We start from the raw sequence: 4,578 nt of genomic DNA on the forward strand, positions 1-4,578 counted from the left end.
TTTCTTGCTGAGTCTTTAGGGTTTTCTAAGTATACTATCATGTCATCAGCATAGAGGGATAATTTTACCTCCTTGTTGCCTATTTGGATACCTTTTATTCCCTTCTCTTGTCTTATTGCTATTGCTAAGACTTCCAAAACAATATTGAATAAAAGAGGTGATAGTGGGCATTTCGAGATTATAAATCAAGCAGCACTGAGTGACTTATTTAAATTATTTTACCAATTTATTTTTGGTAAATTTGTGTCTGTTCCACAAACATTATCATGCAAAGGGAGAGAAAAATAAGACAGAATCATGGATCTATCTGAATATACTCATTCTAGTGGCATTCCAAGAAATAGCATTTGCTCTTTCCAGCAATTTCTTTGATAATTACTCTCAAATTATAGCTCAGAGAGAAACTGAACAATTGCTAGATCTGACATAGAGAAGCTGAAACTGTAGGAGAAATAAAAGACTCTTGGAGCTAGTCAGCTATACCAATGAATGAAACTCTTTAGAAAATGGCCATCTCCTCACTGAGGCCTTAATATATTTTTCCAAGATCACTTGGGTTATATTTCAGAAGTCATGGACAGTAAACATTGGAATCTAGCAAACAAATTCTAGGTTGTTTCCAGCCCTTTATTTCAGTATTGTTACATTTACTAGGGGACCTAAGTGTATAAGAGAACTTACATAGAAGGGGTAGAATAGTATTTAAGCAATGGAGTATCCAGGTAAAGTAGTATGGGGCTTTCCCTCCTGTTTTAAACCCTCAATAATTGTGACAAGTATAGACAATGTATGATCGCATTCATAAAGAAAGAGTAGGAAAGTAGTGATTAAATTTACCTTTTTCCATAACCTGGGAATGGATTTGTGTCTGCTCCAAATGTGTTCTGATCAATGAGTAGGGAAAATGAGTTTCAAGAAATTCTGATTTATAGCCCAACAAAACTGGTAAGTGGAAAGAGTAGTTACCTTGAGCATCTGTAGCATGTTGGTGGTTATATGGGGGCTTGGGAAAGCTACACATACCTGCTATAGCCATGACATGTTTAGACCTGCCCCGAGTGCACTTGGAATGCACACTAGGAAAGCCACATAAAGACTTAGCTCTCAGAACTCTTTCCAATATAATTCCAGGTGGAGGACACTGAGAGAAAAGAGGTGCACATCTATTGATAATTATAATTAATTTATTAACCACTCTCCTAGGGGGACTAATAGCAGGTATAATTTATAATATACAGACTGTAAAGAATGTGTGGATTATGTTAGAAAATACAGCCAAAGACATAGGCAGGCATTAGAAGCACAGCAATTGCTACTTAAGTCTCTCAGATGTCAAGTGATGGATTACTTCATAGCCCAAGGTTTATTGTTAACAGAAAAGACTGGTGTATGTGCCCCTGTAAACACTTTCTGATGCCTTTATTTGAACACATCAGAGATAGTAGAGATATGTGCAGATCTTCATTGAAAAAAGATGTGTTCCTAAGAGAAGTCTCTGCCAAATAATTGGCTAGGAATATCTGGGAAGAAATGAAAAGTTAGCTACCATCTATGACCTAGTTTCTTCCTCTTGCAGGATGAATAATTATTAGAGTATTTTTAATAGCTTTTGGACTATGAATCTTAAACTTGGTTGTGAATTTTTTCCCCTTTATGCAGCAACAAGTTCAGGACACGATAATACTTATGAACCAGGCTATACTATTCCGGTTCATCAACCAGGCAGCAGCCACCTATCGGGTCAGAGAAGGAGGGTCTTGGCCCTGAACCAGTAGGCAGGCCTACAGTCTCATATATCAACAGGAAATAGCTCAAAAGACCTTGTGTTCAAATTCTCTGAAGAATCAGGGCTGAATACCTCTCAGGGGAAATGTTAAGGGCTAGCATTGTTATCTGGCCTCTTTTCCTCACTCTCATAGAAGAGAACTGGAGTCTCCCAAGAATGAAATCATTACACTTGCATCAAAGTAATAATATTTCTGTGTCAGTCAATTCTTTGGAATTGATTTTTTAATTGACACATGGATCTCATCTGATGGACTATAAGAATTAGAGTGACTATACCAGTGGAAGGAATTACTGGAGAAACTCAATGCCTGCACTCAAAGTTAGGCCAGGGACAGACTACAGAACAAACCATCATATTCATGGTCAAACTGAAGCTGAAGAAAATGAAAAAAGGCCACAGGAACCAAGTATGATCTTGAATCCATTCCAACTGAATTTAAAAATACCCTCAAAATAGTATAGAAGTGATCTTGCCAGGTGTTCTTGTGAGAGTGACCTTGTCTTTAAACACCGTGTGGTAATAATCCCTGACACACCACCATGATTCCCAGAGAAGACAGAGCGACATGGAAGTCCAACTACTTCACTAAGATCATTCAACTTCTGGATGATTATCCTAAATGCTTCATCGTGGGTGCAGACAATGTGGTCTCCAAGCAGATGCAGTAGATCTGCATATTCCTCAAAGGGAAGGCTGTGGTACTGATGGGCAAGAACACCATGATGCACAAGGCCATCCAGGGACACCAGAACATCAACCCGACTCTGGAAAACCTGCTGCTTCACATCTGGTAGAACCTGGGGTTTTTGTTCACTAAAGAGGATCTCACTGAGATCAGGGACATGCTTCTGTCCAACAAGGTGCCAGTTGCTGGCCATACTGGTGCCACTGCTCCATGTGAGGTTATTGTGCTGGCCAAGAACACTGGTCTGGGCTCCAAGAAACTTCCTTCTTCCAGGATTTTAGCATCACCACTAAGATCTCCAGAGGCACCATTGAAATTCTGTGTGACGGGCAGGTGAGAGCCAGCGAGACCACCCTGCTGAACATGCGAAACATCTCCCCCTTCTCCTTTGGGATGATCATGCAGCAGGTGTTTGACAACAGCAACATCTACAATCCTGAAGCGCTTAATGTCACAGAGGAGACTCTGCATATCCACTTCCTGGAGGGTGTCCGCAATGTTGCCAGCATATGTCTGTAGGTTGATTATCCAACCATGGCCTCAATACCACATTCCATCATCAATGAGTACAAGTGGGTCCTCGTTTTGTTTATGGAGACTGAGTACACTTTCCTACTGGCTGAAAAGGCAAAGGTCTTCCTGGATGATCCATCTGCATTTGTGACTGCTGCCCCTGTGGCCACTGCCACTACCCCTGCTCCTGCTGCTGTGGCCCCAGCCAACGTGGAAGCAGAGGAAGAGTCAGAGGAGTCAGACGAGGATATGAGATTTGGTCTCTTTGACTAATAATCAAAAAGCCACCAAATTTGCCAGCTTTGTGTGAAACAAGGAAATAAAGGCTTAATTCTCTTTTAAAAAAAAAGAATAGATTTGAAGCATTGAACACCAATGATTGAAAACCAAATGAGTTGTGGACTTATAGCAAAGATATCATCCATGCAGAGCACAAAGGATAATTACAAAGACAGAAGAGAAGGAAAAAAACTAAATGGGTGTCAGAAGAGACTCTGAAAATGCACTGTAACATAAATAATCCAAAACAAAGGGGAAAGGTGCTGAAGGGAAAGAGAGAGCTGAACAGATGATTTCAAAGGACACTTGAAAAGGCCAGGCAAAGTATTATAATAGAATGTACAGAGAGCTAAAATGGAAAATAAAAAGAGAACTCATTTTGCATTTCTTAAGCTGAGAGATTGAAAAACAAATTTAAGCATTGTAGAACAATATTGAAGGATGCTACAGATGTTGCCTTGATATGCTCATTAGCTTATGTCAAGAAATCTGTAGGACAATTACCTGGGCAACTGACTGGAAGAGATCCATATTCATTCCAGTTTGAAAAAAAATGGTGACCTAACAGAATGTGGAAATTATTGAACAATATCACTAATATCATGCACTAGCAAAATCCTGCTGAAGATCATCTGGCAACAACTGGAACAGTACATTGACCGAGAACTACCAGAAATACAAGCTGGGTTTAGAAGAGGTTCTTGCACTAGAGACATTATTGCCAATGTCCAATAGATCTTAGCAGAAAGTAGAGAGTACCAGATAAATGTATATCTGTTTAATTGACTATGCAAAGACATTTGACTGTGTGGGTCACAACAAACTATGGCAAACCTTGAGGAAAATGGGAATCCCAGAACACTTGGTTATGCTTATTAGAAACCTGTACTTAGATTAGGAAGCAATCCTAAGAACAGAGCAAGGAGACACCGCATGGTTCAAAATCAGGAAAGGAGTGTGAGTGATGCATCTTACCCCATACATAATTTTTTCAATCTGTATGCAGAACCGATCATTTGGGAAGCAAGGCATCAGGATTGGAGGAAGACTCATCAAAAACCTTCGATATCTAGATGACACAACCTTGCTTGCTGAAACTGAAGAAGACTGAAGTGCTTGCTACAGAAAGTCAAGGACTATAATCTTCACTATGAATTGAAGCTCAACATTGAGAAGACAAAGATTTTATTCACTTGGGCCAATTGGCAGCATCATCATAGATAGAGAAGAGATTGAGGTTGTTAATAATTACCGCTTGCTCTACTCCACAATTAACACTCTTAACACCAGCAGTCAGGAAATCAAAAGACAA

The 4,578-nt window shown here is 39.7% G+C and overlaps 1 pseudogene; it reads left to right on the forward strand.

The window, feature by feature from the left end:
• The first annotated feature begins 2,328 nt into the window (after positions 1-2,328).
• On the forward strand, positions 2,329-3,260 carry LOC102844953 (annotated as a pseudogene).
• Positions 3,261-4,578: the final 1,318 nt, after the last annotated feature.

Source organism: Elephantulus edwardii, unplaced genomic scaffold (assembly GCF_000299155.1).
Source record: "Elephantulus edwardii isolate Elephantulus edwardi_28Jun2011 unplaced genomic scaffold, EleEdw1.0 scaffold00180, whole genome shotgun sequence".
Taxonomy (NCBI): domain Eukaryota; kingdom Metazoa; phylum Chordata; class Mammalia; order Macroscelidea; family Macroscelididae; genus Elephantulus; species Elephantulus edwardii.